This window comes from Cebus imitator, unplaced genomic scaffold (assembly GCF_001604975.1).
Source record: "Cebus imitator isolate Cc_AM_T3 unplaced genomic scaffold, Cebus_imitator-1.0 Scaffold57, whole genome shotgun sequence".
In the NCBI taxonomy this organism is placed as follows: domain Eukaryota; kingdom Metazoa; phylum Chordata; class Mammalia; order Primates; family Cebidae; genus Cebus; species Cebus imitator.
In genome coordinates, this window is record NW_016107372.1 from 3,409,624 (window position 1) to 3,435,066 (window position 25,443).

General features: G+C 37.7%; 1 protein-coding gene across 6 annotated transcripts in view; it reads left to right on the plus strand.

Annotated features, from left to right (window-relative positions):
- The window catches only part of LOC108304784 (SPHK1 interactor, AKAP domain containing), a 164,603-nt gene that overhangs the window by 106,713 nt on the left and 32,447 nt on the right, over positions 1–25,443 (plus strand). The gene's annotated exons all lie outside the window — the stretch shown is intronic.

Genomic DNA, 25,443 nt, shown 5'->3' on the forward strand with positions numbered 1-25,443 from the left:
GAGCACATGTGACATTAAAGGGGGGGGAACAGAGAAGCACATGTGACATTAAAGAGGAGGGGGGAACAGAGAAGCACATGTGACATTAAAGAGAAGGAGGGGGAACAGAGGAGCACATGTGACATTAAAGAGGAGGGGGGAACAGAGGAGCACATGTGACATTAAAGAGGAGGGGGGAACAGAGGAGCACATGTGACATTAAAGAGGAGGAGGGGGAAAAGAAGAACACATGTGACATTAAAGAGGTCTGGGGAGTGGTTGCCCTACAGAAATGCAAGCTCGTTGTACTCAGAGTTGTTTTGTTTTTTGGGTTTTCTTGAGCCAAAAATCCAAGTTTCTTTATATGAAATCATCTAATTGTTTCATATTACCTTGATTACACTTAAAGCATAACCTATTCCACATTAAACATATTTGCAAGCTGGATAATAGCTAATTTTAAACTGAGGGTCCAGTTTATAACCTCTGAAAGGAATAGAGTGATATTCCTTATCTCATAGGCCGGAATCTGGTTTCAGTTGCTAGAAGAGATCTTAGTCTTTAAATGAACAGAGCTTTGTTTTGTTTTGGTTTTGGTTTTTTTAGTGGCCACAGCTACTGTTATTTTCTATATCTATATATACACACACAAACACACACACACACACACACACAGAAAATTTATTTATAGAAATATATGTACTTATAGAAATATATATTTATATTATATATTATAGAAAAATATATATATACATATATGCACACATATATATGTATACATATATATTTTTTTTCTGGATATTCAGAGTATAAATACCTCAGCCCAAATATTGTAGCCATTGTCAAGCAAAAATCTTTGTTTGAATTCCATATTATAAAGTCTTATTTACCCAGTAATGAGTAAAATTGAGAATTCAACTAATAATGATCCATAATATAATAATAATAAGGCCAGGCACGGTGGCTCACACCTGTAATCCTAGCGCTTTGGGAGGCCAAGGCAGGGGAGTTATGTAAGGTCATGAGTTCAAGACCAGCCCAGCCAACATGGTGAAACCCTGTCTCTACTAAAAAGACATGAAAAATTAGCCGGGCATGGTGATACACACATGTAATCCCAGCTACTCAGGAGACTGAGGTGATAGTACTGCCTGAAGCTGGGAGGCAGAGGTTGCAGTGAACTGAGATTGTGTCACTGCACACCCCAGCCTGGGTGACAGAGCAAGACTCCATCTCAAATAATGATAATAATAATAAAACAATAACAATATTAATAAAGTGAATTGACAAGTTTTTATCCCTGATCCTGCCATCCCTCACGTACACTTGTCTAGAACCAATAGAGCATATGTGCTGTTATTATCCCCAATTCCTATGCTATGCTTTAGAGGAGATTGAAAACTAGGAAAACCCTCACATATTACATCTGGAGCACACATATGGAAATGGAGTAGTTCAAAGCATCCCAAAGGTTCCAAGCTTGGCCCGAGAGCCAGCGAGATTCATGGAGACTTTGTCACCAGCTTCAACCTGTGTTCTCCTCTTAGAGATGAAGCCATCGCTTTCCCCTTTCAAGGGTTACTCTTCCCCAATCACCTACCTCCATGGTCCTTCCTCAATCACCCACTCACAGAGCTTTCTGAGAACTTTGCTTCTTCCTCCCCCCAAAAAAAAACCTCACCTCTCCCTCTTTCTCTGGGAAATGCCTCTTCCAAGCTCTGCCTCTCCATGTCAGCCCCCTCATCAGGCTCTTTGTGGCCTTCACCAAATCACCACTTGAACCCAACATTAGATGCCTCATGGAATGAACATTCCTCAAGAAACATCATGGATTTGGCTGCAAATATATCAGACCCCTGGAAGTAAATATCAGTTTCCTATGACTAAGTCATGGTTACAAAGAAAAACACCCTTGTTTGGCTACTAAAAAGATATGCTGAAAATGTATCCAATCATTAATCAAATTAAAAACACTGTAACCATTTGAGACTATGTTCTTTCACACAGCAAAATTGATTTGTCCGCTTTAAACCCAATGAAAATTTCTGTTTTTCTGTTTCCAAGTAATGGTTTTTTCACTGCTTAATTATTGCAATCAAGCAAAAAGAACCCTTGGGGTTATTCTTTTTAAACATAAAAATGAGTTTTGTCACTGACCCCACAATTTTAGCAAACCAAGAGTGAATTCCCAGTATGAGTGAAAAGAAATGTTGCTTTTGTTTGACTTTATGTTTAATAATTTCCCATTACACAGTTTTTCCAGAAAAAAAGCCATGAACTCTGTATTGAATACAGAATTTATTCAGTCTGTTCTGCATAAATAAGCAGTAGACATGTCCCTTCTATCCTATTTAGCCCGTTCATTTGTTTCTCAGACCCTTTCTCGTAGGGAAGGCGTGGTGATGCAGTGGTTAAAAGAACAGCTCATAGCATCAGAAGGTCTTCAGACTTTTAGTTCTACTGTTCGCTGATTCTGTGGCCATGGGAAATTAATTTTTCTGCCCTTCAGTGTCCTCATCTATAAGTAAGTACAGCGTCAGGGTCAAGCTTATCTGGTTGTTAATAGGATTAAGTGAGCTAAGGTATGTACAAGCATTTAGCACACAGCGCAATAAATTGTGAAGCTTATTACTGCTGTTGCTTTAATGATCAACACAGATGGCACTAAGATAAACCAACAAAACTCACTGAAGGGAATAATCCTATGTTCTGCATCTATGTATTCCTTGTGACACCTAGCAGACTGCCTTCGGTATCTGTGCTGAACCTTAGTCTTTATTAGTAAGATAAAATGTACCAACACTTCCATACAGTAGCATCTGAATGAATTTTTTTTTTTTGCCGTATTTAAGTTTCATGTTACCTAAAAACAAAAATTGGAGGATAAAAAAAAAAATTGGAGGATAAAATGGCAAATAAGCCCATTTATTCTATCCACTTTAAAATTTTGTTTTTTAGGAAAAATATATCTTCCTTTCCCTCTCTGTCTCCTGGTATAGCAACCTTTGTAGTCACTGGCTGGCATATTCAGTCAACACATACAGTATCCTCTGCAAGACCACGAGTGCTGCTTAGCTTCAGTATTTGCAGAAATCAATATAGAAAATGTTTGTAGAGTATTCTTTTTTGTTAAGAAGTTCATTAAAAATTACAAAAGTTAATAAGTAGGAAATGAAAAATGTTATAGGCACTCTGGTAAATGGTTCGGTAGCTTCATAGAAGTTGAATGTGTGCTTATCATATAACCCAGCAATCCCACTCCTAGGTATTAGATCAAGTAGGATGAAAACTTATGCTCCTACAAACACCTGTATGCAGTGACTAGACAAATGAGCGAATGGATAAACAAACCACAGTGCATCCAGACAGTAGAATACCACACAGCAATAAAGAGGAATAAACAACTGATGCACACAACACGGACGCCTCTCAAATGCATTTTTCTGGGTGAAAGAACCCAGTCTTAAATAGTTACATGCCATACAATCCAACTCATGTGGCAGTCTGGAAAAGACAAAACTATAGGAACAGGAAACAGATCAGTGATTGCTGGGGTTAAGGGTGGGGAGAGTGTCTATCTATAAAAGGCAGCACCAGAAAATTCTTGGAAGTGTTACTATTATTTTGTATCCTGTGGTGGTTACAAGAATCTGTGCATGTGTGAAACCTCATAGAACTGTTCACCCAAAAAGGTGAGCTATGCTATATGTAAATTAGAAATGGAAAAAAAAAAAAAACAAAAAAACATTGTAAGTGAATAAGCGGATTCTTCTATTTGACAATTTCTGAACTACTTTTAAAAGACTCTTCTATTTATTGTCACAGTGCTACATAGAAACTGTAAGAGAATGCTAAGGGGAGCACAGAATGCTAGGAAATCTGTGTGTGTAGGTGTTAAAGAAGTTAGCACTTTGGTTAAAGTCATAATGCATGTTCTGATTAGTGAATGGGGAGCGAGGCACAGGTAACAGGCCCCTCCAGCAGCGTTAACAGGATGATCAGAGGTGCAGAGGAAAAAAAAACCCTGGGTATGTTCAGAAAACACTGTTGGTCTGGTTTGGCTAGAATTTAAGCTGCAGGGTTGACAAGCAGAGTACAGCAAAATGCTGATGCCTATCTTGACTGGAAGTGATGAGGATTCAATGGCATAATGTGTGTTATAATGCATGTATAATGGCATAATGGATGTGAGTTAAAGGATACAAAATGTAACCTAATATATTATAATGAGACAATGTATGTATGAGCACTTAGCGTGCAGAGTGACTTTGCTAAGTTTTCTCTAGACATTACCAAAAAAAAAAAAAAAATGGAAGCTTGATAGGCTACGAGGTGCAAGATGCAGAATGGGCTAGAATGGGGTAGCTGGAGTGGTGGGTGTCAACTGGAGGCTTTTGTTTCTGGTCACAGAATGAAATTCTGAATTAAGCAGTCAGCAGGAACAAAAAAGAAATGTAATCCCATCTCAGCGACTCTGTAGCTGTACAAGGAACTGAGAGTAAATAAGACCAATTATTAATGGGACGTTAGGATGTTGGGGATGGGGATGGGAGTAGGGTGGAGGGAAAAGAATCTGCCCACACAATTATGTCAACCTCCCTGGGGAAAGCAGTTACCACCAGATTATGTCCCTATTCCTCCTAACAAAGCTTTGAACCAAATAATAGCTCCCAACCAGTGGAGCCTTTCTCCTCATTAGCTTCCTATCGCTTCCAAGATAAAGACAAGATCATCAAAATTTCCTTGTACAAATTTTCCCAGCAACATGTGAAACCTGCTCATCCTGCTGGGCTCAATATACACCATTCTTCTGCTCAGTCCCTACACTCAACCACTCTTTCTTTCAGTTTCTTAAAAACGCTACACTCCCTCTTGCCACGAAGCCTCGGAAATTCTATTTGTTTCCTACCAGGAATCCTCTCTCCACCTTATGGGCTTCCCATGCATTTCCCGATCCTTGCCCCCACCTTGCCTCCAAGACCCTCAAACCTTTGCTCAAACTTCCTTCTCCTTTTTTTTGAGTTCAGTGTTCTCTGGCACACACCCACCAAATGCTACGGACTCTCCCTTATAGTTGTGATTTCACAGCTACATTACTCTCATAGACATTACCTATCACTATTACCATTACTATTACATTGCCTATTACTCTGATAAGCATTCCTTACATTTTCCCAAATGGTGAATAAAACACCTTTTAAGTTTTGAGATGCAGATAACAGTGTAGAAACAGAGAATCCCAGTAAAGAATAGAGTTTAAAAGAGGCGATCTTGCCAGAGATCGCTTCACAATTGTGTATTTTATTTCCTACTATCCTCAATAAAAATATTGTCAGTTCACACAAGAACAGAAAACCAAACCCTTCATGTTCTCACTCAAAAGTGGGTGTTGAACAGTGAGAGCACATGGACACAGGGAGGGGAACATTATACACTGGGGCCTGTTGCAGAGTGGGAGACTAGGGGAGGGATAGCAGGGGGTGTGGAGAATGGGGAAGAATAACATTAGAAGAAATACCTAATGTAGATGACAGGGGGATGGATGCAGCAAACCACTATGGCATGTGTATACCTATATAGAAATCCTACACGACCTGCGCGTGTACCCCAGAACTTAAATTATAATTTTTAAAATGCTTAAAATTGTAAAAAGAAAAAAATTGTTAGTTCAATGGTATTACGTCAAGATATTTTCAGTTCATAATAGATAAGAGTTACATGAATACAAAGAACTATTTAATAATCATTAGCTAAAGTATGATTTATAGTATATGGTTTTAATACGGTGCTCTTCTGAGACATAGAATATTTCTAGAGGACATCAGAACATTTTCTTCATTCATGGCATAGAAGACAACTTTAAAGAAAGAAGTGAGGGATAATGTCAAGTTGGTTTTTGCTTTCAGTCATGTTTCCCTTCCTTATTGTGCAGTGGCATTTGAGAGCACATCCTTCAGTTGTCAAATGTAGATATTTAATGCAATTTTCTCAGTCCATTGAACAAGTCAGAAGTGCCTTTTTTGAGCACTGGTGATTCATGATTTTCTTCCTTTCCCAATTATGGAGACCATCCAGGCTACTCTCAGGAACACTGGTAGGCCAACCCACTTGAAAATATGCCTAAATATATACATGAGCAACCATCCAAAAGAGAAAAGAGGCCTTCCCACAACAAGCCACAAAGAGGATAAACGTAATTCTATCTACCCATACTTTAAAGTTATCTGATAATTGGTTTGAAATCACATTTGTCAATAATTTATAAGCAAGCTTTTATTGACTGCATCTTCTTCCTTTGGAAGTGTGATTTCCTCTGGCTCCTGCTCACACATTATGTTAAAGTTCCTGGAGAGCAAAGATACATGTTTTGCTCATTTTCTTTGTCACCTTGTTCAGATTTTGAACTGAAAAACACTTAGGAAGTTCTCAAGTCAGAAAAAAGGATTACTGCTAGCTCAGTGCCTAGGGAAAGCAGGCACATCCAGTGTATGCCACAACTCGTAACATAGCTCCCAACTAAAGCGGGCCAGAAGGGATGGTCCAAAACAACACAGGCATGGGCCAAAATGGGACATTTTGACATGGCCACTTCAGTGTCTCTACATGTTCCTCTGTGACCTGGCCATTCTTCATTTAGCAGTTATTTACTGATTATCGTTGGGTCGTGATTTTGATAGATGCTGGGCACATAGTGACAGGCCATGGCCCCTCTCTTCATGAGTCCACCTTATAGTTGAGAAAAAGCAGGAAATAATTAAACAACATTTATATAAATTGTGATAACGGTGATAACAGAGAGGCACAAGGTGCTGTGAGAGACAAGAGTAGCAGAGTAATCTGGAAAGGTTACTTTGAGGAGCTGGCACCTAAGAGGAGTTCTGAAAGATGAGAAGGAATACATGCACCACTGTTTCTAAGCCTCATCCTGTCACTGAAGATGACATAATGCAATAAATTACAAAAACTTTATTAGTTTAAGAGCTGGCACCAGATTCGGAAGAAATCTTGTCTTTGATGTAAAGAAATGTTTGAGGCAATGCATTAAACATAGAAAATTAAATACATTAATTTATCTCTGTTCCCTCCTGAAACCACACTTAAAGTAGAACAAACGATGTATAAAACCACAAAGGACAAAGAAAATGGGACAATAAACAAGAGATGTGAAATTTTCAGGAAATGGAAATCAAATGTATTGTAGCAGAGCTAAGAATGCTAAAGACATTACAAGATTTCAGAGGGAAGTGCCAAGTCATTTCACATCTAAAATTCCAGGAAATAACTAATAATTTGAGAATAGGTTTCAGACATAGAGAAGATAGATAGGCAGTAGGCTAAAAATGGGGTGTTCTTTAAAAGTCTGTATAAAGGGGAGTCAGAGCTCTGAATCTTTTCTCGGGTCCTACACAAGAGGCCACCACCTTGACAAGAGGTTTCTGTTCACTGCTGCACCCCCAGTACCTAACACAGTAACAGACACATAACAGGCACTCAACTAGTGGTTTTTCAATAAATCAGAGGGACTGAAGTTTTATTCCACAGTAACACTAGCCAGCATCCAGAGAAAGGTATGGGAAATTAAAGGCCTGAAAACTAAGTTTAAGTGAAAATCTATACCCTAAGACACTCCTCCCAGCCCCTGGGTACCACCAAGATCCAAGAATGCCGTAAGCCAGATTTTAACACCTACGCCCCGGCAATACATTGAAGAATTCCTGTCTGGAGAAACAGATTGTTTGCAGGAAGTGCAACCTATACATTGTAGACTGAATGCTTTCATTCCAAAAAAATTAATATTCTAAAGCCCTAACTCTCATTATGACTGTATTTGGAAATAGGGCCTATTGCTTCTTAGCTTTTTGGTTAAGATCAAGTGCGGAGATAGGGGCTTTAAGAGGTGATAAAGTTTAAACGAGGTTATGAGTATGGGGTCCTAATTGTATAAGGTTAGTGCCCTTATGAAAAGAAGAGACACCGGGGGAAGAGACGTCAGAGCTCTCTTTCCATCATGTGAGAACACAGCAAGAAGATGGCTGTGTACGAGTCGGAAAGAGAGCCCTCAGCAAGAATCAAGTAAGCGGGCACCCTGATCTAGGATGTCTATCCTCCAGAACAATGAGAAAATCAATTTCTGTTGCTTAAGCTACCCATCTAATATATTTTGTTACAGCAGCCTGAACAGATTAGCTCTTACTATACAAACTAATAGTAAGAAATCTTTTAAGGATATGACTGGGTCCCATCCGATCAACCTAGATTGAAATCCATTAGTTAACAAGCACCACTCAGGGGTCTCCAATCTGCTCATCATTCTTAAATATAGATGTATAACAAAGGAAAGGTTTTTTAAACTCTCTAACATAAAAGCATTACAACAAAACATCAAGACTCAAAAGTAAGACAGAGAAAAAGTTTTAGGAAAAAAGTAACCTCTCCACAAATAAATACCTAAAGTGTTGATCATTCGAAAAAAGCCTGAATCGGACTGTCACCTTTGATTGATAGGTTGACTAGTATAGGCTTCTAGGTTGCAAAAATTATTTTATTCAAAATTCTATTATATTGTTGTGATGTCTTTTGGTTTCTAGCATTGCTATTGAACAGTGTTACGTTGTTCTGATTTTTTTTGTTTGTGTGGCTATTTTTTAAACTGGAAACCATAATAATCCTCCTTTTATCCCTGATATTCTAGAATTTCATGATGCTAAGAATTAGCATTGGCCTGTTTTGTGAGCTCTTTTAAGCAAAGCACACAAGTCTTTTCCGATCTGAAATATTTTCTTATGTTTTAATCATTCTGTCCCCTCCATTTCCAATGTTCTAACTCTACTATTGTGAATAGAAATCAGATTGGATGTTGGATTTCTTGAACTGCCCTTTAGATTTTTCATTATTTCATCAATTTTTTTTTCATCTTTGTTCTTTCTGGAAAATCCCCCATGACTTTATCTTTCAATACTTCAACTAAATTTTACATTTTTGGCTCTCATAATCTTCAAACCCACACCCCCTTTTATTATCTTGAAACAAAAAATAGAAAAAAAATACCTGCTGGAGCTGGGTTTTGTTGGGTGAGAATCGGTATGGTCTAAAGGTTTGTGTCACTCCAAACTTCATATGTCAAAATAATCTCCAGGGCAGTGGAGTGGGGCCTTTGAGAGGTGATTAGGTCATGAAGGCTGCACTTTTGATTTGTGACCATGCACAAAAGAGGCTTAAGGGAGCTGCTAGGTGAGGATGAAGCAAGAAGGCATCTATGAGGACCAGGCCCTCGAGAGGCAGGAAATCTGCCAGTGTCTTGATTTTGGACTTCCCAACCTTCAGAACTGTGAGATATATATTTATTTTGTTTATTTCCCATTGTAAGGTATTATATTATAGCAGCCTGAACAGACTAAGACAAGAATCAACCGTTGAGTTTTCATAACAGTTGTAGACAGCAATGTACTTCACGTGGGTCTTCAGGTTGTTTTACAGTGGGGCAAAGTGGGCAGCTTATCTAGGCTGGGCAGGCATTTCCGGGTCTGGGCGTTCCATGTGTATTTCATCCCCACTTGAACCACTGGTCTAGCCTCAGAGCATGTTCTTATCAGGGTGATGGCAGACATAGGTGCAAAAAGGACAAGTCCACCACACAGGCACATTTCAAACTCTTCCTTGCGTTTCATTCGCTAACATCCCATTAGCCAAAGCAAGCCATGCAGCCAAACTCAAAGTTAAGGAGAAGAAAAGTAGATTTTTCCTATGGATATAGAAAAGAATGAATATTGAATGAACAATAAGTCAATCTGCTATGTCAAGCAAAAATTTAATCAATAAAAACAAGTTTTAGGTAAAGGAAATATTACAATATACAACGTGGCCCCTACTGAACAATAATTACTGGATCACAGCAAGGCAAACACTAAATATTGATTTGCCCTAAATTGTGATATAACAATTCTGAGAAGGGGTAGAGAAAGTGGAGTGGGGGGCCATGTGCAGTGGCTCATGCCTATAATCTCAGCACTTTGGGAGGCTGAGGTGGAGGACTGCTTGGGACCAGTTCAAAGCTAGCCTGAACGTCATAGCAAAACCCTGTCTCTAAAAAATATAACAAAAATTAGCCTGGTGTGTTCTGGCTATTGGGGAGTCTAAGGGGGGAGTATCTCCTGAGCCCAGGAGGTCGACCCTGCAGTGAACCAGGATTATGCCACAGCACTCCAGCCTGGGTGACAGAGTGAGACCCTGTTTCAAAAAAAAAAAAAAGAAAAGAAAAGAAAGAAAGAAAAGTGGGGTGGGGGAATGTAAAAGACTGATTAATAAGTAAAAATATACGCTTAGAAGATATAAGACCTGGTGTTCAATAGATCAGTAAGGTGGCTGCAGTTAACATTAATAAATTCTACATTTTAAAATAGCTAGAGGAGAATAATTCAAATGTTTCTAGCACAAAAAAAAGATAAATATTGAAGGTGATAGATATTCTAGGCACTTTGATTTAATTATATGAATATATCAAATTATCACATGTACCCTGAACATGGGTACATCTACTATGTGTCAGTAAAAATAAATTTTAAAAATAAGTTTTTAACAAATCCATCATTGATGAGCACCTAGGGTGATTCCATCTGTCTAAGGCAAAAATTAAATCAGTATGAACAAGTTGTAGGTATGTAGGTATGTAGGTAAAGGAAATATTGTGACTAGTGCCGCTATGAACATACAAAAGCATGTGTCTTTATGGTAAAATGACTTATTTTCCTTTGCGTTTATATCCAGCAATGGGATTGCTGTGTCAAATGGTAGTTCTAAGTTCTTTAAGAAACCTCCAGACTGCTTTTCACAGTGGCTAGATTAATGTATATTCCCACAAACAGTTAATAAGTGTTCTTTTTCTCCAAAGCCTCACATCTGTTACTTTTTTGGCCTTTTAATAATAGCTACACTGACTGATGTGAAGTGCTATCCCATTGTGGTTTTGATTTGCATGTCTCTGAGGATTAGTAATGTTGATCATTTCTTCATATGTTTGTGGGCCACTTGTATGTCTTTTTTTTTTTGAGAAGTGTCTGTTCATATCCTTTGCCCATTTTTTAATGGAGTTATTTGTTTTTTCTTGTTGAGTTGTTACAGTTTCTTATAGATATTGAATATTAGACCTTTGTTGGATCGTGGAGTTTGTGAAGATTTACCCCCATTCTGTAGGTTGCCTGTTTACCCTGGATAAAGAAAATGTGGTACAAATATACTGTGGAATGCTATGCAGCCATAAGAAAGAACTAAATTACATCTTTTGCAGTGAATGGATGCAGCTGGAGGTCATTATCCTATATGAATTAAGGCAGGAACATAAAACCAAATCTCATTTATTCTCACTTATAAGTGGGAGCTAAACATTGGGCACCTATGGACATAAAGATGGGAACATCTGGAGGCTGCTAGTGCAGAGAGAGAGGGAAGAGCACAAGGGCTGGAAAAGCTACCTATTAGGTCTTATGCTTGCTACCTGGGTGATAGGATCATTCATACCCCAAACCTCAGCATCATGCAATAAACCCATGTAACAAGCTCACATGTGCACTTCCTAAATCTAAAATAAAAGCCAAAATCATTATAAATGAATACATAAATAATTTGAAGTGCTAAAAACCTCATCGTTTATAATGAGGCAATGTCTCACCTTTGTGATCAATAAACAACGGTATACTAGAAGAAAGGGAAGTTAGTCTGGGAAGTTCACAGTTTAGAAGGGGTGGAGCAGAAGACAGCTATTTTTCATTAAAAGGCAAACTGCTGACACAGTTTGCACAGTTATTTAAAAGATTTTAAATAGCACATTTTTTTAAAGTTAAATATGTTTAAACATACATTGATAAGTGTTTGGAGTAATACAACAAAAGTACTTATTGAGCACTTCCTGTGTTTTAGACTTTATAAGCTATATGTCTTTAAACCCTTCCAAAAACCCTATGAGACAGGTAGTATTTTTCCCCATTTTATGAGTGAGAATATGGAGCCTCCTAGTGGTTGCATAATTTACACAACCAATAGGAGCAGAGCAGAGCTAGGATTGGAGCTGGGCTCTCAAGCACTGTCCCACACTCCCTCTCCTGGCCTGGGCTGCTCTCAGTGCAATCACATGTTGCTTAAAGACAGGAATGCATCTGAGAATTGAGCCATTTGGTGATTTTGTCTTTCTGCAAACATCATAGAGTGCACTTACACAGCCTGGAAGGCATAGTGTACTACACACCTAGACCAGATGCTACAGCCCTGTAGCTACAAACCTGTACAGCAGCTGATTGTTCTTAATATTGTTGGCAATTGTAACACAGTGGTAAGCATTTGTGAGTCTAAAGATATCTAAACATAAAAAACTTACAGTAACAGTGTGGTATTATAATCTTATAAACTCTACAGTAAAAACTTGGTATGTATAATCTTACAGTCACATATGCGTTCTGTCATTAACAGAAATGTCATTATGAGGTGCATGACTGTAGTTCAGCAAAGAGACAGTTCTACATGGTAGAAGGGAATTTAGAGGTCAAGGACTAGCTAGAAGGGAGTAGGTGAGAGATGGCATGGAGGTGAAAGAATAAAAAGCAAAGGGTGATGGTAAATAGATAAATGCTCCCCACCCACCTCCACCCCGCCTTTCATCAAAAGGTATTCAGAACACCTGCTAAACTCAAAGACTTGCTGTGAATGATTGATTTTTCTCTGTAAACCGAAGAAGTGACTGAGTTTTACATCAGGGTTGATCTCCTGCAAGCAAAATAACCTTGTAGAAATCTTGTGAGGGTGCTCCAATTTCGTGGCAACAAAGGGAAGAATTAAAGGTAATCAAAAGGGATTTCAAGGAGCGTGGAGTCCCCTTCAGTCCCAGCGGACAATTAGGCAAAGATAAGATACAACTTTTATCTCCTCCTCCGCTGTCTTTAGAAACAAATCTTCTGTCACTCCCCAATATTGAAAACATAAAGCACAGGATCTTATCAAGACAATGGAATCTCACCTGCCACCTTTCTCTCTCAGAGTACCTTCCTTTCCACTTCAAATCCTAGTTTAACTCATTCAAGACCCCAGCTGATCTTTCTGGATTTCCATATCTTATAGCCAACCCATTTTTATTTGTCCAGGTTTCAGTGTCAATTAGTTTGTACCTTTGTTGTAGCACTCACTGGAGTCTGCCTTCACTTACAGTGCTCTGATTTCAAGTTTCACATCAGCAAACAGACGAGTTTAGCCCACCAAAGGGCAATGACTATCTCATCAATGCATGCCACACCTAGCTCTATAAGCACAGAGGGGCTACATTTAAGTGTTCTTTAAAGGGATAAGCAAGTGAGGAGAGTGAGTGAATGAATGAATGGAAACAAATTAATGAATGAAATAGCTGTAGGGCTTGGCATGTTTTGCTTAACCTATCTGCAATTCAGTTTCTTTACAGATAACATGAGAGAGTTGAACCAGATTTTTTTTTAGACGGAGTTTTGCTCTTGTTGCCCAGGCTGGAGTGCAGTGGTACGATCTTGGCTCACTGCAACCTCCGCCTTCCTAGTTCAAGTGATTCTCCTGCCTCAGCCTCCCAAGTAGCTGGGATTACAGGAGCAAGTAATTTTTGTATATTTTGTAGAGAAGGGGTTTCACCATGTTGGTCAGGCTGGTCTCGAACTCCTGACCTCAAGTGATCCACCCACCTTGGCCACCCAAAGTCCTGGGATTACAGACTTTGATTCACTGCACCCGGCCTGAACCAGATAATTTTTAAAGTCACTTTTTGCTCTCAAATTCTGTGGTTTTATATTAAAATAAAAATACAAGAAACACATTTTCCTACATATACTCACACCTATGTTTTGGAGAGTTATTCCACTTTTGTTTGTTATCTCATTCAAGTACTGATCGAAAAACTTTAAGATGTATTTGGCAAGAGCTATTTGAAGCCCAAGAATAATTTTTATGCTTTTATTCTGCTTTCAAGTGGGAAAATGTTAACTAGAAGTAGATGTGGAATCATGATGAGGTTTGGGAACGACAAAAGGATAAACTTCAATGCTTCGCTGGCGTTGCCCAGACACTGCTATCTCTCCTCGCCTAAGGAGGGGGTCTTTTTGAGGCTTTTCTGAGGCTGCGAATAGATGGTTCACATATCCTTCAATTGCCTCCTGGAATTCTAAATCTTAGGAAAATATAATGATATTACAAAGAAATTTTCGTTGTTCTTTTTGTTGTTTTTTTTTTTCTGCCAGATTAATGGATGCTTCAGGGAATAAAGTCAGAAACACTGAAATATGAAACAAACAAAAAACCCAGCTCCCTATTCTGTGGCTGTCAATGATTTTTGGTAGCATTAAAGAATATGAAGTGTTTGGCAAGCTTTTTGAATCGCCTATTTATTTTTAATACTTGATTCCACAACTGAAATTCAAATGCAAAATTATTTGCCACACCTTGTTAACAGCCTGAGCTCACTTAAGCTACTGCTTGCATCATAAAAGCCATGTTTCCAAAAGTCATTGCCTAAAACAAGAGAAGTTCAAGGAAGTAAATTAGACAAAGAACACAGAAATCAGGACATACATCGTTTTTACCAACAGAGACCAAAAAAAGAATAACAATAGTATTCATCATGCAGAAAGTCTTTTGAAACAAGGATTTTTATTTGTTTTAGTTTATTCTGAAATATTTAATGAACAAACAAAAATTGTACATATTCAGGGTATACAACATTTTGATTTGACATATGTATACACTGTGTACTGATTACTGCAATCTAATTATCACAGCCATCACCATCCATAATTACCATTTGTGTGGGGGGGGGTGGGGGCAATTAAAATCTCTCTTATCAAAATTCAAGTAAACAATGCAGTACTATTAACTATAGTTGCTATGCTGTACATTAGATCTCCAGAACCGATTCATCTAAAACTGAAAATGTATACCTTTTGACCAATTTCTTCCCATTTTCCTCATCTCCCAGCCCTGTGCAATCACAGTTCTACTCTGCTTCTGTCATTTTGACTCTTTAGATTTCACATATAAGTGAGATAATACAGTACTTATCTTTCCGTGCCTGGCTTATTTCATCTAGCATAATGTCCTCCGGATTCTATTTTAGTAACTAATTAACACCATTGTCAAAGGAAACAAATATGAAAGACTAGTTGTTATCCTTCTCACTATAATAGATGTTCCCTCTCGTATTTTTTCTCTAATTGTTTTATCTATGTATTTATTCATTATGTGTCAGCTATAGTTCTTAGAATTCCATCTTTCAAAGGCTTAAATTTAATGGTCGTTTATTGGAAAAGCAAGTTTCTTCTCAACACTTGGCAGTCTGTTAGATACAAGATTTATGTTAATGAGTCTCTAAAAAGTCTCATGAGTCCAACTTATACAGAGAGTAACTTAGATACATGCTTTGGGCTAAAATTTTCATATGTAAACCAGGAGTGGGCCAAATAGAGTGGTGCTTAGAGTACCAGTGAAACTGAGAAGCAATTGATGCCTTTTATTAATATAAATATTCAATCTGGATAATTCTGTTAAGAAAAAAAAAGAAGTACCTTTCCTGCATTTGCAGCTATATTTTAGGACTAAATCCTCTAAATATTTTTCTGCTTCTCTTTGTAGAGTCAAGTTGCGCCTCTAGTAATTGCTATTGGGTTGTTGAGATTTTTAATAAATTTACCTGTACCAATGAGATTGCCGCATTGGTTAATTATTAAAGATGCTCAAAGTGTTTGCTCCATTATACCTGAGGCTTCTTGAAGAGGCAAAGTTTGGAGTTAGTAGTTTGGTTGTCAAAAATATGAGAGATAAAAGTTAGATGTTTAGTTTATATAAGCTATTTGCATTTTAAAGTTAAGTTCACTATTACTTATTCACTGTGATTCTAAGTATATAAATTATCTTTTATCTACTCTAAAATAATTGATCTATTCAGATTACAAATATGACTTTCTACCTTTTCTTTTTTCATATTTTCTCTGTGCCAATGTGTATGATTTTAAGAAAAGGGAGAAAGCAACCACTAGACATTATTGCATTTTATTACTTTAAAGGTGAAAAAAATCTTTAATGGAAGCTTAGACGAAGAGTTAAAACACAAAATTCTACAAAAATTTAAAGCGTGCAATATTTATGTTCAACTTATCATGTCTATGGCATTTTTTTCTTATACCATAGTCAAAGATAGGTTGTCTCATTGTACCCGAGGAAGATTTTCATCAATTATTTGATTAGCTTTTTAACATCAGTGAAAAATGCATCCTCGGCCAGGCACATAATCCCAGCGCTTTGGGAGGCCAAGGTAGGCAGATCACTTGAGGTCAGGAGTTCGAGACTAGCCTGGCCAACATGGTGAAACCCTGTCTCTACTAAAAATACAAAAATCAACCAGGCATGGTGGCACGTGCCTGCAGTCCCAGCTACTAGGGAAGCTGAGGCATGAGAATTGCTTGAACCTAGAAGGCTGAGGTTGCAGCGAGCCGAGATTGCACCGCAGCACTCCAGCCTGGGCAACAAAGCGAGGACCTGTCTCAAAAACAAAACAAAACAAAAAAACGCATCCTCACCTAACTTTTTTAAATGTTTAAAATAAAGCTAACCTATGTATCCTTTCCATGCATTGTGTTGAGACTTTGAAATTATGCATTGGATTCAAGTGTTTAATCTGCACATAAAAGCTGGCACTGGCTCATTCTGATCCAGTATTTTTTTCACTAATAATAAAGGATCTGTTGTCTACAGGTCTATAAGTTCTCTCAGCATTATTCTATTTGAAATCTAATAAGTAATAATGATTAGGGAATGGTTGATATTTTAACATGTCTACATTTGTGTTTTAAATTGTGGTCTTTTTGGAATTTCAGGTATGTAGTTAGATACCTATTGCATGTCTCTTGCAATCATTCCCTGGTATGATGACACATTGTAATCGTCAGTACCCATAATGCTGGCATGCATTTAAATCCATTAAGTCATAACCACCTCTGGGAAGAAGAGAGAAGTCATTTCTTAAAAACAAAAGCCTGAAAAACAAAGTAACATTCTGTTCCTATACATAAGTAATAAGAGTTTACAAAAAGCAATTTAATGTCTTTGCTCAGTAGATAATGCTTATGTAATTAAACTGAAATAACTACTTATACCAAGTAAATAGAATTTGGGTGGCAGAAAAAATAATTACAGGCAAGGAGCCAAATTTTGTTTTACAGTCTCAGAAATGGCTGTTGTTTATAAATATTCTATCTCAGTCACCAAAAATCTACATATTATATTATTATATTAAATATATTCTATTAAATTTCCAGAACAAACAAATCTATAGAAATATAAAGTAGATTAGTAGTTGCCAAGGGCTGGTATTTGGGGGAAGTGGAGAATGACTGCTAATGAACATAGCTTCTTTTAGGAATGACAAATACACCAAAAGTTATTGAATCACACACTTTAAATGGATACGTCATATGGTACGTAAGCTATATCTCAACCAAGCCATTATCTTTAAAAAATAAATGCATAATAATAGTAAGAATTGATAAATAATTGAATAAATATCACCAGGCCCCAACACAAGAGATTTTGATTAAATAGTTCTGGTTTAGAGCCCAGAAACATGCAAGTGTAAGAACTCTGTCCAAATGATTCTGATGTGCCATGCAGACAGGTTAAGTGCTCCTAGTCACAGCGCCAGTCAGACCTAAATGCAGCTCCTTCAGGGAGTAAGCCAGCGCCTGTGATGCTCCACTGGTGGTTTGTTTCTTTGTGTGCTTGCTTGTTTTTGTTGTTGTTCTTGCTTTCTCTTCTGCTGTCTCCTACTTGGGCCCTTTAATTTCCACTTTCATTTTCTTCTCCCTTTTTCAAGAAATAAGAGTAGTCCTCACAGTTACAGTTTGGTCTTAAGACTGCCGACTAGTAGAAGATGACTAGCTGCTCTGTTTCTAAGAAAACTGACAAGCCACAGGACATGGCTTTCATCTCCTTTCCCCACAACAGCGTGGGGGCTGAGAGCAGAACCAGCACCTGCACATTCCCTTCCATAGCCAGTGTCCTCCGCTCCGCATTACCACTTAGATTCCTTCAGCAAATCTGCACTGTATTACGTAGAGTAATACAATCACTTTAAGCCAAGGTTAAATCCTCTTTAGTGATTGTAAGATTTGAGAGAATACAGAACTGTCTTTTTTATTTATTTTTTTTTTTTTTGACAGAGCCTCACTCTGTCACCCAGGCTGGAGTGTAGTGACACCATCTCTGTTCACTGCAACCCCCTCCACCTCCTGGGCTCAAGTGATTTTTGTGCCTCAGCCTCCCAAGCAGTGGGACTACAGGCATGTGCTACAATGCCTGGCTAATTTTTGTATTCTTAGTAGAGACAAGGTTTTGCCATGTTGGCCAGGCTTGCCTCGAACTCCTGACCCCATGTGATCCACCTGCCTCAGCCTCCCAAAGTGCTGGGATTACAAGTGTGAGCCACTGCGCCTGGGCCCAGAACTGTCTTCTAAACAAACACTTGGAGAATCCTTATTTAACTTTCCTAAGGGCCCATGGAAGTAAAAATGATTATTTCAGAGAAAAACAAATAGTGCTTAGAATATCTGCCTGTCTAGTGTTGGCATACAGTGGAATTCAACAAGGAATTGCTGATTGAGGGAAAACAGAGAATAGCCACACTAGAGAAACTGCCAGTGGCTGAGAAAACACAAGAAAACTATTCCTTAAAAAACTCATGTAGGAAAACATCTTATGGTATTGTGTATTTTAAATATACTAATTTTTATTACCACTTCATTTTTTTTATATAACCCAGAGCTATTTTTCCAACCAGGCGAAGTGTAGAAACACATTTTTCTACTGATTCTTTAGTTTTTGTTTGGTCCAAATAACTACTCAGGGCCTACTTTCAAGAAGGAAACACTTGCTAGTAACAAATCTTTATAATTGAAATCTAAAATAAATATAATGCATTGCACATCTAGTAAATGTACATCAGACATTACATATAAGTGTATCCTCTTGATTCAAAAGAAATGTCTAAAGCAATAAACACCAAATTTTTATGGCAAAATAGTTCATTATCTTGAGCTGCATATTATTTTTTTAATTTTATATTTTAAGCTATCAATAAAATTGGCTTAAGGTATGTTTAGTTAAAAGATCTTCAGTCTTTTAGACATTTGTATTCCTTTTACTGTGTCTCTTGTCACAAACTGCTTGAATAGCTTCCCCCCATATTGCAAATCAAAATTATTTTTAATGTTAACAGTAAAAAAAGGAGAGAAGCTGGAGTCTTAAATGTAAATAAAACTTTGTATTTCATTTTGTGTAATTGTTGCAATCACTTCAAAGCAATAACTGGATATAAATGCAGTATTTTCTCAAACGGTCAAGGGTATTCCAGAATGTCCACAGCATGGTGGCATAACAGCACTGATGAAAAAATTGCCTACAGTACTAAGCAGAAAAAATGTCATATTCTTTAGAAGATAATTTGGGTCCAGGGTCCTGAATCTAGCAAAAGCCTTTTGGTTAGAAAAAGAAAGGAGGCAATGTTTTCTTTGGATGCTTTGTGAATCAGCATTTTGATGCCATCAAATTAAGAGATGCTGTCATATCCCACATGGCCAGATGGCTGCATTGTTAGAATCTGCTCAAAGAAGGAATTGGTTTTCTTCTAAGAAAAACTGTAAGTATATATTTGGTCATATTCAGCATTCAAATGCCTAGATTTTAAAGGCAATTCAACATCATGCTTTCGGTTAATATTTTCTAAAAAGGTTTTCTTAATAGATGTTAGCTAACTTCAGGAAAAACGAAAAAATTTCAAGCAGAGGAAATCAAAGGGCTCACCTCCTAGGCTAAATCCCTGCTGTCCTGCTGTCCTCTGACCTCTTGCACAGTGATTTGCCCCTGGTGGATGAAGAATACAATGCCATTTCTTGATGACTGCATTTCACTATCAGAATAGTCTAAAATGTGGACTAAAATCAACACATGAAAACATACAACTGCACTTAAGACAAAGATTTGATGCTGACAATTGTCATCAGTTCTTTCTATGTGTTTTCAGTTCAAAAAGTCAAACTCATTTTTATCTGACATAAAAGTACTGATTTTGTCTGACTTGGTATCAAAATAAAACTATTTAGTAAATACAGTTACCTCATAAAAGTTGCTGTGAATTGCAATTCACTTACAAATTACTGTGTTTTGTATTGAATACTAGATTTTAATGACGGCCTCTTCCTCACATTAGCTTTTCACAAAAATATATTTCATACCACTAGTTAATAAAATTTCACAATGAAATTTTAGTTTTACAAATGCCTACATGGAACTTTATTTATGAAAAGGGTCACAAATAAGAGTTACCACTGAGATTACTTGGCTAATAACCTGTAATACTAAACAAAGAAATAGTATATTTCCTATAGACATTCAAATTTTTATTACATATAAGTAGTTAGGAGGAATATTTTATTAGATTATATGGAAGTCAAAATCCTAAGGTGGCATCAGTCTTCTCAGTGATACTTATTCCTGCAGTGTTTCCTTTAAAAAACATAATAATGAAAGAAGAGCAGCATTTGAGTGTAAAAGGTAGAATACAACCAGAAGATTAGCTCTGTTAAGGAAGCAAGAGAAGGGCTTGTGTTCTTTCAAGATGATGTGTGTTTCCATCTGCTTCAGCTGAGTATGTCTGCAGATGGTCTCAGTTAGAACTCATGCACAAACACACAAAAGAAATGTATTTTATGTGAAAAGAAAGGAGCTGCCATTCCAAGAAAACTGTTAGCACCTTTTATGTGTCCTTATTACCAGTTACGATTCTCAACATTTTGTCTTTTGCTATTTTTTTAGCAAATCCTTCCTTGTGAGAAGAATAAGCCAATCGAAGTACTGGAAATGGTAGCCAATAGCTGGGTTATTAGCTCATTTAATTCTCCTGTAGCTTCTCTACATATTTCCTATATCTTTATGGGAAGAAGACTTTATTTATTGACTAGATTGGAATCTGTTATATAAATAAGGGAAATAATTATTACAAATGTCCCTTTCTTGTACACCTGTCACCTGCACTCACCAGCAAGAGTTTATTGAGCATCTACCAGATGCCTGGCACCATGCTGATCACTGGGAATCCAGTGACGGACGGGGCCTGCCTTCATTAACTACCAGGTTGTGAAGGCTGCAGGAAAATTGACGATTTCTATGTTCAAGGAAAAGGACAATTATGTAAAAATACGTAATTAAAAAAAAATTATTCCTGGGTTATTTGGCATATTTGGATTTGCCCATGCAGGCATTCTACAGGTAGCTCAATAGCATCACAGCACTGATGCCTTAGTCTCCATCGGCTGGTGGCTCCTGCCTGCAGCCCTAGCCTCCCCACCAGCAGGATTCTCTCCAGCTCATGGAACCATAAGGCAGAATCTCCAGGCTTCATCATCTCAGTCACATGCACCCTAATGGCTCCAGCAAAATATAAAAATAAAAAACTTTATTTCAACTTCCCAATACCAAAAGTTTCTTCCTATAATAAGGAGGGAAATACTTCATTCTAACCCATAGGTCTCTCTCAACTCTTATTGTACTGGAAGTATACTATACAATTATGATTTCCTCTTTTATTCGATCTTCAGAAAGTCTGTTGAATGATACCCGGGTCTTTACCAGGTAAGAAGAAAGGCAGTTCTGCCCAGAAATTTTGATCTTACGTCTGGAGTTCCTCTAGGAAGTGCCTCTTGCCTCAGACGCCACTGCCTCTGTCTTCTCTTTCTCCTCGCCTCCATTAATCTGCAGGCTCTAGCCAGGTCATTGTTCAACAGGGGCAGATCAGGAAAGAATCACCCATTAATCATTTTGCAATTTTCCCTCTTCTGCTTTTAAACATGTCCCCTGCCCTCCAAGCTCACCTCAAATTCAACCTTTGCCTGGATACCATTCGTGATTGACCCAGTTCCCCCAACTCCCTTCTCCAGCAGACATGGCCCATGATGTTACTGTCACTTTAAGGACATGTCCTGCCTGGGGAGACACATCAAAACTCCCCCAGGGCAAGAACAATGCCTCCTATTGTTTGTCTTCTCAGCACTCAGCACTGACACCAGACACTTTGGAGACACAGAACATTCAGTCTCCTCATCAAAGCCTCCTAATCCAGGCTCACCACTCCCAGATCTACTAGACAGAGGCTGGTCCTATATTCTCTACTTGAACTTCAGCATTAGCGGTTGCTTAAATCCCAAGTAAATAATCCAAGCTTGTAGAGATTGAAAATCTGCTAAGAGCAATCTAGTCACATGGTTCATTTCACCAAGAAGTGGCTTTACCGTAAAGCTATCAAAATTTAGGTTTCAGGGCTCTTAATGTACATAAACCCCAGTTTCAAGGCCCTTGGGACAGGGCCTAATGTATTTACATGGCTATACCTTTTTGTAAAATATTCAAATTAAGATATTTTAACTACAATTATCTCTTCCATTTTGACTCCTACTACATCTTATCTCCCCCCATTACTGAGAGTCATTGCAGTGACCACAGGCATTTTTGGACTCTGGTTTAAGGGAAATTGAGGGGAGTTGTATTTACATGAGATACATTTATGTGGCTTGAGGTCACTTTCATATATGGTTAAGTGATTGCTAGCCATCCACATATAGGAATGACTTTTGGGAATACTTCTACCATCAAAAGTGGTAACCCAACCAGACATTGCAAAATGAATGTGCCAGGTCAGGGATGGTGTGACCGTGTCCTGCAGCTTCCAGTGGCAAAAATATGTAGGCAGGGAGAGAACACAAGTTTACATACCAGAAGCTACTCTGTGTAAAATTCTTCCAATCATCAGACATGTAAAACTTAAGTACAAGATTGAGCCCTCATTGATGCCTAGTCAACCAGAAATTTGAAGGAAGTATAGCACTGAAAATCAGAAATGCATGATGCGTATTTTTTTTTCAGGGGAATCACATAAAAGAGAATCAATCCAAATTACGTCTTTAGAGTATAACACTATAAAAGTACTGCAAAGAGTGAGTATGTCTAAAACAACTCATATATGAAAGAAACTGTACATTAGTTTCCCACTGAATTTGACAGTAAGCTGAAAAACATATTTTTAACAAAAATTTGGAAGTTAAAAAAAAATCAGTCAACCCTATTAGAGGAAACCTGGCTTATCTTTCTAGTTTCTCGAGAGAAGACAACATTTCAATATTGCTTTCACATGAAGAAGTGACAGAAGGGTATTTAGTTAAAAATGTAAAAAGAAAAAGCACTGTGGAGGTGCATTGGGCAATCAATTAGATATCATATTTCTGGCAGTTTTTATGTTTATAGTATTTACCAGTCCTTTTAAGTTCTAGCTTTCTTGGGATTCCTTTTTTTCCTTCTAAATACGTAAATATTCTCTCTCACACCTAATTTAGAGTTTTTTTAATTTCCTTATCCTTTTTCTTAAAGAAGCCCCCCCCACATTGCACTCACATCAGCCCTAAGAAGCCTGGATCATCCCCTACTACCAAGATATTGAAAGGTGTGGCTGAGAAGTATAAACAAGAAGTTGGTGTGTGTCTTGCTTTGCTTTTGTCTTGGTTCAGCCAGCAAATGTGGAGAGTGTCCTCCGGGTGTAGGCAGAGTGTCGTAGAGTAGCCCAGAATGGGTAAAAAGAGAGTTCATCCTCAGCGAACTAAATAAAATATTGCAGGGCGGGCAAATTGTTACTGTAGATGCCTTTGTTTGCTCTCTGGTCTTTGCTTTGCCCTCTCCCACTGTGATGCAGGTTAATAAAAGCTTCGTGATGCCCAGGGGCAAGGTGATGAGCCTTTCTTTAAGGTGAATGGAAAAATCTTCTCATCAATTCAATAACTTCAGTCCCAGTTGCATGTTATTAAAAGTCTCTGAGGACTGATGGATATGGAACTAGTTTTCCAAGGGCAAAGTTTCATTATTATAGGAATGTTTTCAAACTTCCCTAGATCATGAACTGCTTCTGAGCTCCATCTGATATTTATGGTTCCATTCGCACTGTCTGCAAAGGGACTCATGCTGATCTCTTCCTATTTTCCTATCTTTATTAATCCAGGGTGAAAAGAACTTCTGAATGAGAGTGTGGGTCCTTTCATGCCCTTCTTCCCCCTAATGCCCATCAAGTTATTCTTAATAGGTTCATCCTAGGGTTGCACTTCAAGGATCTCGTGAGTCCATGAATCCTGAAGGAATTTCTTATTATTTGGGACTAAAGCAGTGGTGATCTTTACAATTCTATTTCAGTTTTTAACATCTTTCTCAAAACTTTCCATTATTTTTTTAATCTCAAAAAGAAAAAAGATGTACTGAGAAATCATGATCCCAAAAAGAAACTGAGATCAGAAACCCCCATGTATTTGCAGGCATCTGAAAGTTCAATTGTCTAACTAAATTCCAAGTAATTAATGTTCTCAGTTTTGTATCTTCAAATCAACTAGTTAGAAACAAAAACCTTTAGATGATTTCTTGCAAAGTATTAAAGAACCTCATTAGCATTTTCTCATTTAGCGCAAACATAACAAGACCTAATTATCAAGACTTCCTTCCTCTAGGCCTGCCTGCAATCAGATTCTCTTATTCCCTGTTTCTTGACAGCATATTACACTTTCTCACCTCCGAGTATTAATCATGCTGTCTGTCCAATCCAATGGTGGTGATCCCCACCCATTCCCTACCCAACAACAGTCTTTTTATCTTTCAAAAACATATCTAAGCTCTTTGAAAACTTTCTTAACTTTATTTTCCCCAACCACCCCCATCTGAATGTTTATAGTAGTTTTCTATCTCTGTGATATGTTTGGGATTTAAATTACAGATATGAGTCACTTACTGTTGGAGACATGATGAAAAATGCATCATCTAGTGATATTTGTCATTGTTTGAACATCATAGAGTGTACTTACACAAATCTAGATGGCAAAGCCTACCGTATCCCTAGGCTATATGGTATAACCTATTGCTACCAGGCTACAAACCTGTACAACATGTTTCTGTCCTAAATACACAGGCAATTGAAACACCATCATAAGTATTTGTATATCTAAACACATGTAAACATAGAAAAGGTACAAACAGTGAAAATACAGTATTATAATCTTAAAGGACCACTGTTGCATATGTGGTCAGTTGTTGACCAAAACATTATTCAACACATTCATGCAACACTGACTGTATAACAATGTTTTATTGTTGTTCAGATGTATTGTGGCTATTGTTTTTATACTAACCCATTCAGGCATTTATCCAAGATGGCTAAACCAAAGACAAATTGTATAACAAGGTTAAATAAAGTAAAATGAACCAAAACATGTGGCAAAGAGAAGTCTGCACTTATTACGCACTATATTAAAAGTGGGTAGAGAAAAGGAGCAAATATGAGAAGAGGAAAAGGGGAAATAGAAGTATTTATTGCAATTATAAACAGAGACTTAGGCA